This window comes from Aythya ferina (assembly GCF_964211825.1).
Source record: "Aythya ferina genome assembly, chromosome: 2".
Taxonomy (NCBI): domain Eukaryota; kingdom Metazoa; phylum Chordata; class Aves; order Anseriformes; family Anatidae; genus Aythya; species Aythya ferina.
This window is the reverse complement of record NC_140297.1, coordinates 160,318,967-160,330,373: the sequence shown is the minus strand read 5'-3', so window position 1 is coordinate 160,330,373 and position 11,407 is coordinate 160,318,967. Positions and strand designations below refer to the sequence as shown.

General features: G+C 51.3%; 3 pseudogenes across 3 annotated transcripts; all 3 read right to left on the bottom strand.

The window, feature by feature from the left end:
• Positions 1-1,130: 1,130 nt before the first annotated feature.
• LOC311431243 (feather keratin 1 pseudogene) lies at positions 1,131-1,436 on the bottom strand (annotated as a pseudogene). Its single transcript has one exon. The product of its transcript is annotated as a feather keratin 1 pseudogene (transcript).
• A 4,077-nt stretch (positions 1,437-5,513) lies between these two features.
• Positions 5,514-5,834, bottom strand: LOC311431223 (feather keratin 1 pseudogene; annotated as a pseudogene). Its single transcript has one exon. The product of its transcript is annotated as a feather keratin 1 pseudogene (transcript).
• A 2,540-nt stretch (positions 5,835-8,374) lies between these two features.
• On the bottom strand, positions 8,375-8,695 carry LOC311431221 (feather keratin 1 pseudogene; annotated as a pseudogene). Its single transcript has one exon. The product of its transcript is annotated as a feather keratin 1 pseudogene (transcript).
• Between the last annotated feature and the right edge of the window lie 2,712 nt (positions 8,696-11,407).

The following is an 11,407-nucleotide window of genomic DNA, read 5'->3' as shown; positions in this document are numbered from 1 at the left end:
TGGTCACTTTGTGATCGGTCACTGTGTACAATCTTGGTGCAAAAGAAAGCAGCTGTAGGGTGTGCTAATGAGCGGAAATTGTTTCAGAAGGCATGGGCAGAAGGGCTTTAGAATGATGAAGCTTGTGTTTGGTCACTTGTAAGTCTTGGGTGATGTATTTGAAGGTGTTGTGGCCCTTTTCAACCTATCCCGATGACCTCTAGAGCTTTGCCTCTGTGCTGAGGGAAGTGGGAAGAAGAAGGGAAAAGGAAGCACGTCAGGCCGGCAGCTTGAGAACTTGTGGGTCAGCGACGGCACAAAGATGCATCCACATCCACCAGAGTCTTGCACTATACGTGTGGTGTCCGTGTGAGGGACAACTCGGTGAAATAATACTGGCCTCAATAGAGACTCCAGAGGATCACCACTCCTCCCTGGTCCCCACCTGGGCACCGAGCTGTTGAGCGCAACTCTTGGAATGTGACCGTGCAGGCAATTCCTTATCTGCTGAGTGGCCCATCATGTCTTTCCATTTTAGTGCCAAGGAGATATGTAAGAGCATTGTCCAAATACTTCTTGAACACCAAGAGGCTTGGGCCCTGATGGCCACTTGAGCCCTGCTTTTTGTTCTTTTTGTCGCGTGAATTTGGAAAAGCGCTGGGAGAAGAAAGAAAGAGAAGGCATCTCAGGATTTGGGATGCAGATTGATTTTATTGAGGAAAACATGAAACAGAGGGAAAGTCATGTGGGAGATGCACATTCTGAGGTGGCTGGAGGATGACCACTAACCTATGTCCTTGCATACAGCGGATTTTCCCAGAGCCCTTAGGTCTCCCTACCCATGGTGGGAGCAGCCCCAGAAAGGTTCCCGAGGGACTATGCTAGTGAGCAAGGCATTGCAGCAGAGAGTAGTGGTGGTAGGTGGTGGTGCTATGGAAAGAAGAAAGAGGAAGAAAGAAGGAGGTATGTTGGCCATGTTTCCTGACAGCAAGGGCTGTCCCCTTCCTTGCTTGCTTGCTTTGCTGTGCCATGGAATGATGAGCTGTGGCTTGTCAGCTCGTATTCCATGGACAGCAAGGAATTGGGTCCTCAGACTGAGAGCTGGCTTGCATGGTGTTGGAGGCTACTGTCAGGGATATTGGCATGTGACCTTAGCAGGGGTAGCAGGCTCTTCCGCCAGAGATGCAGCCCAAGCCTCCCAGGCCAAAGCCTCCAAAGCCACCGGAGGAGATGGGGACTCCCTGGGCGCTGAGGTTGCTGCCCACGGCAGCTGATGCGGAGGATCCAACGGCGGTGTTCTGGGGGAAGGAGCTGAGGATGGGTCCTGGCAGGGTGACCACCACGGTGGAAGGCTGGATGGCGACGTGGGAGTCCTCGCACTGCCTGACACAGGGCTCGTTGCAGCTGTTAGCCAGCGGGGTGGGTCCGCAGGGGCGGCAGATGTCGTAGCAGGACATGTCTGTGTTGTGGAGGGTCCCTGGAAGAGAGGGTATTGTGAAGGCGTAGGGTGTTGGTGGCATGAAGAGCAGTTCCGGGGTAGGCCAAGGGAGTGGAAAGGCCCAGAGTGGGGCTATGGAAAGCCTGGTGGTTGGGAGGTGGAGGGGCTGTTGAGGCTGGGGACAGAAGGTTTGTGGAGAGATGTTCAAGGTGTTGTGGGTGAAGGAGCGGAGCAGAGTTCAGACTCACCTTGTTGGGTGCAGGGGAGAAGGTGTCAGGATGAGAGTATGAGGGTGCGAGGCGCAGGGCTGGCTTTTATTCTGGTCCCCGAGTATCCGTGAGGTGAGAGAGCCTTTGCGCATGACAGAATTTGGTGTGAGTTACTCTTACATGCCACAACCCCTCAAGTAATGAGGTGGTGTATGATCTCCCCACAATGTCCTGCCTGCATTTCTTCCTGTTCAAGATGTTGGAAGTGGCGGAACATTTCAAGTTAGAGTATTAAAGACCGAAGAATAGCTTTTAAAGGTTCATGTAGGGGTGGATAGATGTTGCATTGAAGACCTGGGAGAGGTGCGTTGTTGTCCATGAGGTCATAGTTTGGCACTCATGAGGTGTCGTCGTTGGCTTTGTTGTGATGAGGAGGCCCCCCTTGTTGGCATCCACAGTAGGTTGGCCAGTGTTTCTCAGGTATGCTGGGCGTGATGCGCTACCACTTGCATCACATTCACTCCCTCCGTGCCTTCATCCCAACTCACCAGCCTGTGTTTAGCCCTTGTCTTTCCCATTGGGTGTGCTTCATTGTTGTCTTGGTGGCAATCGTGCACATAGAGGCTGTACGTGGGAGCAAGTGTATGGGAGCAAGACCCCTGTCTTGTCCCTGGGGCTGCAGTCCAAAGAGGCAGAGAAGAGGTTTTTGCATAGCAGGGTGTTGTAGTTGCGGGCCTGTCTCAGGGCTGACAAGACTAAGTGTATTGGGGGCCCTGCCATACTTCCCAAAGGGTTGCGTTGGCGCCTCCATTGAGCTCCCTTTTCTGTGGCCAGCACGTTGAGAGCAAGGGCTTTGGGCTAATGCAGTTTGGTTGGAATCCCTTGGACTGTCTGTTGAGGCCTGGGAGAGGCTGTGAGATTTGTGAGGGGCAGGGACAGACATGTGGGAGTGTCCAGAAGGTCTGGGCCCAAAGCACTGGGGTGTTCTTTGGGGTGAGTGTCAAGGGGAGTGTCTATTTCTCTGTGTGGTGTTCAATGTTGACTCGTACGATGTGGACGTTTCAGAGTGGAGCTGGAGGTGTGCATGCTGCTTGTGGCTGTGGACCTGATGCTTCATTGGTCGTTGTTGCATTCTGAGGAGTGGGGAATTCCAAGTGCAGCCCCTGATCTGCTATGGTGAGTGTTTTTTTAGGCTGTCTCACTGGAGCTTGTTGACAAAGATGCTGGGGAGTCTGTATAGCTGGTTATGCAGGAGTCTGTGGGACCTGACATGCTGCACCTGCAAACACTGAATGTCCCAGGTGATATGTTTGCAATAGCAGTTTCAGTTATCTTTGAAAGGTCATGGTGACTGGGAGAGGTTCCTGTAAACTGGAAGAAAGTCATCCCATTCTTCTGTTTGAGAGCAGATGAAGTAAGATTTTCTGCGAATCTGCAGCCTGGGCAGCCTGACATCAGTGTTGTGACAAAAATCTCAATAATTTTCCCAGGCAGGGTCTTCTGTGTAGCTGTTTTATTTGCGATTGCAATGGTGTGCAGCCTGGAAGCAGGAGTACACTGGAAAAGTATATCATAATCACTTGTATTCCCTAGTACCCAACGCCTGGTTTCTCCCGTTTCCTCACTGGATGCATACTACAGGTTCACAAGCTACTTGATGCCTTTCTATACCATATATGCCCAATTTTATTTGACCAAACTTTAATTTCTCCTTTTCATTTTTTTTCCCCTTCTTTCATGACCAGAGGGATCGCAATTTTTTGTTTTTACTAATTTTGCACTGCTCGTCCTGTTTTTCTAGCTATCTTGCTTATTTTGGGACAGTAGGACCTTCCCCTTATGTTCTTACCATACTCCCCACTGTAAAGCTACTGTCATGCCTGCCCAATCGCTTTTGAATATGCAAGTTTAGTGAAATTTTACGGTGCGAAAACACCTTCTCTTGCAAAAACACAACCTTGTTTCTCAAGGTATCTGGAAAGGCTCTGAAGGAAATCCTCCCAGAATGTATTCTCAAGCACAGAGAAGTGATGGAGAAGAGTCACCATGGATTTACAAAGAGCAAATTCCATGTGTGCCTCCGCAGAGTCTTCTACATAGAATTGACTGATGTCTTACATATATGTCACATACATGACTCTGTGATAGCGTTTGTTGTGAAGGTGTAGGATGATGTTGCAGAAGAAAGCAGTCAAGGATGTGCTGACATGGGCAGATTGCTTCAGAGGGCATAGAAGAAGAGCCTTAATGTGCCCAAGGCTTTAGCTGGGCACATGTAGGTCTTGGGTGATGCGCTGAAAGCCCAGGTGGTGCCCACTTGTGGTGATGTTGGTGACATCCTCGCCAGGTGTGGTGGTTTCACCTAGCTGGGCAGCTGAGCTCTGCCATAACTGCTTTCTCACTCCCCCTTCTCAAAGGGAAAGGGGGAGAAGATACAATGAAAAGGGCTCAAGGGTTGACATAAGAACTGGGAGATCACTCAGCAGTGTTAGTCATGGTCAGAACAAGCTGAAGCACAGGGAGATAAATAAAACATGTTATCTATTACTAACAAGCTAGAGCAGTGAGAAAGAAGCAAAACACAAACAAACTAAAGATATCTACTTCATCCACCCCATTCCACCTCCTCCACTTGAGCGGCGTAGGGGAAGGACCAATGTGGGCTGCAGTCAGTTCTTGTTGCTTCGTGTCCGCCGTTCCTTCATAGTCCCTCTCTGTGCCTGCTCCACAAGGGTCCTTCCGAAAGGATGCCATCCTTCCCGAACCGAGCCTATGTGGGCTTCCCACAGGCAGCAGCTCTTCAAGAACAGCTTCAATATGACTCCGTACCACAGGGTTCATATATCAGGAGCAAACTGCTCCAGCATGGGTCCTCCACAAGGAGCAGCTCTCCCCAGATCCCCTGCTCCTGCATGGGCTCCTCTCCACAACCTGCAGCTCTGTCCCAGGGGTCTATTCCTACAGGGGCTCTCCACGGGCCGCTGCCTCTTCTCTCCTGCGTTTGTACAGGGTGAAGTGGGAATCATCAAAGAATCACAGAATGGCTTGTCTTGGAAGGGAATATAAGGATCTCCTAACTCCAAAGCCCTGCCATAGGAAAGCATGGCACCCACCAGATCAGTCTGGCCAAGGCCCCATGTAGCCTGGCCTTGAACACCTCCAGGGATGGGCCATCTACTACTTCTCTTGGCACCCTGTTCCAGTGCCTCACCACCCCCACAGTAAAGAATTTCCTCCTAATGTCTAGTCTAAATCTATCCTCTTTATTTGGAGACCATTCCCCCTTGTGCTGTGGGCCATAAAGCTTCAGGTAGTACTCCATGTGGGGCCTCATAAGGACAGAGTAGAGGGGAACAATCACCTCCCTTGACCTGAAGGTCACACCTCTGTTGATGCAGCCCAGGATGCTGTGGGCTTTGTGGGCTGCAGGCGTGCACTGCTGGGTCCTGTTCAAACCTTTCATCCACCAGAACAACCCAAGTCATTTTCTGCAGGGCTGCTCTCAGTGAGTTCTTCTCCTAGTCTGTACTCCTGTCTGGGATTGGCCTGACGCAGTTACACCACGCTGCACTTGGACTTGTTGAACCTCATTCAGTTCTGATTGGCCTGCTTCTCCAGCCTGTCTAGGTTCCTTTGGATGAAGAGCATTGGGTGAAGAAAGGAGGAGTGTCAGTCTGGCATGCATTAGAACTTTATTGAGGAAGACTCGTGAAAAGGAAGGAACACAAAAAGAAGGGCCCTGGTCAGAGGTGCAGGCACAGTGACCATCAGCAGCTACGCATTTTGTGTGGAAGATATTTCCAGACCCCGGAGATCAGAGCATCCTCAGTCCCTGAAGTTGGTTGCAGGGCATTGTTAGCTGCTGTCAGGGGTGTTGGTGTGGGTCCTTAGCAGGGGTAGCAGGCTCTTCTGCCAGAGAAGCAGCCCAGGCCTCCCAAGCCATAGCCTCCAAGGCCAAAGCCTCCGAAGCCGCCGGAGGAGATGGGCACTCCCTGGGCGCTGAGGTTGCTGCCCACGGCAGCTGATGCGGAGGATCCAACGGCGGTGTTCTGGGGGAAGGAGCTGAGGATGGGTCCTGGCAGGGTGACCACGACGGTGGAAGGCTGGATGGCGACGTGGGAGTCCTCGCACTGCCTGACACAGGGCTCGTTGCAGCTGTTAGCCAGCGGGGTGGGTCCGCAGGGGCGGCAGATGTCGTAGCAGGACATGTCTGTGGTGTGGAGGGAGCCTGGAAGAGAGGGTGTTGGGAAAGCAGAGGGTTTTAGGGGTGTGTGGAGCACTGCTGGAGGAGGCCAAGGGAGCAGGGAGGCCTACTGTTGTGGGGAGCATGGCATTGGGGAGGCAAAAGGGCTGCTGAGGCTGGGGGGAGAGGCTGTGTGGGGAGATAAGGTTGGTCGGGTAGGTGAAGGATGGGAGTGGGGTTCGGGCTCACCTTGTTTGTCGCAGGGGAGAAGGCTTCAGAAGGAGTGTGTGAGAGAGCGAGGCACAGGGCTGGCTTTTATGCTGGTCCTTGAGTGCCTGCGGGGCAATTAACCCTTTGTGCATGACAACATTTGGCGTGAGCTCTTCTTAAACAACAAAGCCTGGCAAATAATGAGTTGAGGTGTTTTGTCCAACCCACAACGCACCCTTTTCATTTCTTCCTGCTGAGGACATGTCTATTTGGCCATGGCGGCAGCTTCTAAGTGAGAGTGGCTCTTTGGATGGATTTGCATGGAGAGTGCATTTGAGGGCAGTCAGCAGACGTGGCCATAGCATGGGAGAGGTGGGGTGTCATGGAGTGAGGTCATGGCGTGTCACTTGTGTGTTGAGGTTTGTGGCTGCATTGTTGTGAGGAGGGGGCCCTATTTGCTGGCATCGCCATACAGCAGGCTGGTCTGGGCTTCCCAGATGTGCTGGGCATGAGGCACAGGAATACTTATTTATGGTTATGTTACCCCTCTCATTTATAATGTGTAGCCACCAGTAGGTGTAATCTCTTAGGAGTTCAGCAGAGATTTGATTAAGTTCCTCAGAATATCCTTCTGGACAAAATGTCAAGCACGCAGCTAGACTAATACCTAATGTGATGGTTGAGCAGTTGGCAGATTGGTCAGACTCAAAATGTAGTTGTAAATGGGGTTACCTGTGCCTGGCAGGGAGTCACTGTGGGGGTTCCCGAGGGCTCCATTTTGAGTAGAGAAGCCTGGCACATAGATGTTGAGAAATTAGAGGGCCGGGCTATGAGCAACAGCATGAAATTTAACAAGGGCAACTGGCGAATTCCCCATCTGAGACAGGGCAACCCTGGATCTATGTCCAGACTGGGGGAGGAGAGGCTGGATAGTGGCCCACCATGAAAGGACATGGGTCTTGAATGCAGGTAAGGTGACCAAAACCTCATCCTTGTGTGCAGAAGACGTTCCTGGGGCACGGAGATCTTCCTGCCCTGTGATGGGAGCAGTGGAGAGGGAGTTGAGTGAGCAGCAGTGGGGCCCGAGGGACCAGCCTGAAGCTGTGTCAGGGCAGGTTCAGCTTGGATATTAGGGAAAGGCTGTTTCCCGAGAGGGTGGTTTGGCACTGGAATAGGTTCCCCATGCAGATGGCACAGCCCATCCCTGCAGACCCTACTACCAAAACCTTGCCATGTAAACCCAAAACAGTAGGGGAGTTCTTGTGGCATTTTTCGACCTGCCCTACCTATGTGTTTACCAAGCATTTGAGGGGCCTCACAAGGGCAGAGCACAGGGGGCCAATCACCTCCCTCACTATGCTGGCTAGTCCTCTGTTGATGCAGCACTGCATGCAGTTGGCCTTCTGGGCTGCAGTTGTGCACTGCTGGATCCTATTGAGCCACTACAAGAAGGATATCGAGGTGCTTGAGCGGGTCCAGAGAAGGGCGATGAAGCTGGTGAGGGGCCTGGAGAACAAGTCCTATGAGGAGCGGCTGAGGGAGCTGGGCTTGTTCAGCCTGGAGAAAAGGAGGCTCAGGGGCGACCTTATTGCTCTCTACACATACCTTAAAGGAGGCTGTAGTGAGGTGGGGGTTGGCCTGTTCTCCCACGTGCCTGGTGACAGGACGAGGGGGAATGGGCTAAAGTTGCACCAGGGGAGTTTTAGGTTGGATGTTAGGAAGGACTTCTTTACCGAAAGGGTTGTTAGACACTGGAACAGGCTGCCCAGGGAAGTGGTGGAGTCACCATCCCTGGAAGTCTTTAAAAGACGTTTAGATGTAGAGCTTAGGGATATGGTTTAGTGGGGACTGTTAGCGTTAGGTCAGAGGTTGGACTCGATGATCTTGAGGTCTCTTCCAACCTAGAAATTCTGTGATTCTGTGATTCTGTGATTCTTTCATCCACCAGAACAACCCAAGTCCTTATCTGCAGGGCTGCTCTCAATGAGTTCTTCTCCCAGTCTGTACTCCTATCTGGGATTGCCCTGACCCACGTTTAACACTTGGACTTGTTGAACCTCATGTGGTTCACATGGGCCTGCTTCTCCAGCCCGTCCACGTCCCTTTGAATGAACAGCATTGTGTGAAGAAAGGAGTGTCAGGCTGGCATGCATTAGAACTTTATTGAGGAAGACTCATGAAAAGGAAGGAGCACAAGCAGAATGGCCTTGGTCAGAGGTGCAGGCACAGTGACCATCAGCAGCTGTGCATTTTGTGTGGAAGGTATTCCCAGACCCCGGAGATCAGAGCATCCTCAGTCCATGAAGTTGGTTGCAGGGCATTGTTAGCTGCTGTCAGGGGTGTTGGTGTGGGTCCTTAGCAGGGGTAGCAGGCTCTTCTGCCAGAGAAGCAGCCCAGGCCTCCCAGGCCATAGCCTCCAAGGCCAAAGCCTCCGAAGCCACCGGAGGAGATGGGCACTCCCTGGGCGCTGAGGTTGCTGCCCACAGCAGCTGATGCGGAGGATCCAACGGCGGTGTTCTGGGGGAAGGAGCTGAGGATGGGTCCTGGCAGGGTGACCACCACAGTGGAAGGCTGGATGGCGACGTGGGAGTCCTCGCACTGCCTGACACAGGGCTCGTTGCAGCTGTTAGCCAGCGGGGTGGGTCCGCAGGGGCGGCAGATGTCGAAGCAGGACATGTCTGTCTTGTGAAGGGTGCCTGGAAGAGAGGCTGTTGGGAAGGTGGAGGGTGCTGGGGGCGTGAGGAGCGGTGCCTAGGTAGGCAAGGGGAGCGGGGAGACCTGGGATTTTATGAGAGCATGGTGGTGGGGAGGTAGAAGGGCTGCTGAGGCTGGGGGTAGAGAGTATGTGGGGAGGCGGGTGAAGGAGGGGATCGGGGTTCAGTCTCACCTTGTTGGTCGCAGAGGAGAAGGTGTCGGAAGGAGTGTGTGAGGGAGCGAGGTGCACGGCCGGCTTTTATGCTGGTCCGTGAGTGCCTGCAGGGCAAGAGAGCCTCTGCGCATGACAACATTTGGCGTGAGCTGCTCTTCCATTCCAAAGCCTGGCAAGTAATGAGTTGAGGTGTGGTGTCCTTCCCACAACTTGACCTTTTCATGTCCTCCTGTTGAGGACATGGTGTTAGATGCTGACAGAACCTTCAAAGTGAGAGAATTAGAGGCTGGAGCATTTCTCTGAAAGGTGCATGGGAGGGCAAGTAGATGATGTGGCCAGAGGCTGGATGAGCTGCGGTGTCATTAGTGAGGTCTTTGCATAGCGTTCATGTGGTGTGGCCCAGCTTCACTGGGCTTTGTCTCACTGAGCATGTCACTGCAGTGGAGAGTATTGGGCATAGAAGAAGATGCTATGAAAAGAAGGAATGAGAGGTGAATAGGTCCTACACTGGCCTTGTTTCTTGACAGCATAGGCTTCCCCTCCTTTCCTCCAAACCTAAAGTCCCTAGAGAAAACCCTAGGGTTGACAGTCAGCTTGATGGGATTTCTCAGGCTGGGTCGTGTGGTCTGGGAGTGGTTCTGATTTTCATGAAAGGCAGAAGAGAAGAACGAGTGTGAAAAATGGCTAGCTGGCAGCCATTGCGTTATTGGGGATATTTGGAATTTGTTTCAAGGGGGAAACCTATTTCTCTGCGCAGTGTTTGATTTTCTGAAAGATGATTTGGACATTTGAGGCAGAACTAGTGCATGTGAGCTAAAACTCCGAAGGCATTCAACTGGTTAGCCAAGGTGAACGTTTTGCAGGCTGTCCAACAGGTGAGTAGTGCATGTTGCTTTGGAATATAGGGAGGCATTGCCACTGGATGTACTGAAGTGAAGAGGACCTGTCAGGTTGCACCTACAAATGCTGAGTGTTTGTACTGTGTCTGGCTGGGATGTTACCTTTCCCTGCAGCAGCCCATACAGTGCTGTGCTCTGCACTTGTAGCTAGAACAGCAGTGTTATCACACCAGTGCTGTGTCTACGGCGGAGCAGTGCTGGCACATCAGGACTCTCTCTAACCCTCCTAGGGGGTGGACAAAAAGGTGAGAAGAGCAACATCACCAGGGCAGCTGACTTAAACCAGACAAAGGGATATTCCATACCATGTGGTGTCACACTCAGCAATAAAAATGGAAACAAAAAGAAGAGTGAGTGTTGGGCTCTCATTGTGAGAACTTCAGTCTTCCTCCCGAACACGGCCTACGTACATTGAGGCCCTGCTTCAAGGACATGGTCCAGCATCGCTCATTTGAGAGAAGTAGAGAGTGATTTCTTTCCTCTGCACTGCCACACAGACTTAATTTTTATATTTTTTTCTCCTTTTTTATCCCTTTTGCCCTCCTTTTTCCCCTTTCCTTTTTTTTTCCTCTTTAGTTAGATTGTTTAGTTAATAATATTCTTTCCTTATTTATTATTATTATTTTCCTCTTTAATTAAACTATCCTTATCTCAACCTGCGTGTTGTTCTTTACTTTTCTTCTTCCCTTCCTCATCTAAGAAGGGGGAATGAGAGAGAGGTTGTGGTGTTTAGCTGCCTAGCGCGGTAAAACCACCATAGAGTCCAGCCTGATATCTTCACAAGGCTTTCAGCTTTCTTTGAAAGTTGATGGCAACTGGGTTCCTGAAGATTGCAAGAGACTCATCCCACTGTGATGTTCAACAGATGGAGAAGGAAGGTGTGGGGAACTGCAGGCTGGTTGGCCTGCCATCAGTCTCTGGGAAAGTGCAGAAGGAAATCTTCTTGGGAAGCATTGCCGAGCACACAAAGGAGAAGAACGTGAAGGGGAGTATTCAGCATGGAGTTAGAGAACTGAAGTCATGCCTGGGCCTTCTCAGTGTCTTCTGCATTGAAATAACTCTCCTGGTAGATGAGGAAAGAGCTGTGGCTGTTGCTTACATTGCCTTTAGTAAAGGCTTTGATGCTCCCTCCAATGACATGGTCATTCAGAAACTGAGAAGTTCTGAAACTCAGTTCAGAAACTGAGAAGTTCATGGCCATTCAGAAACTGAGAACTCACTGAGAACTGTGAACTGAGAGCCTCACAGGTCTAGATCCTCTGGAGTTGTAGAAGTGTATGAAAAGGGACACAAGACCTCTCTTACCAAGTATGTCACTGACAACAGCAGCAATGGGCTGCTCCTGTTCTTCTGGCATGTGACACAAGCCCTTCACTTGCCCAACCAAAGGTCTTGGCTAGCTAAGGGACTTCTGCATGGGTCAGAAGTCAGCACACACTGAGTAACTCTTTTCCATCAGGATTTCCTGGCCACCACCCCTGACAAATACCATCAAGACACTGCAATCAGTGTCATGGAATGAGGGTTGTACCTCTGGGATGAGGTTGGATCTTGGGCTCACCAAATCCTCAACTGCAGCTCTTTCTCATAGAATCCTTTTCACGAGTCTTCTATGATAGT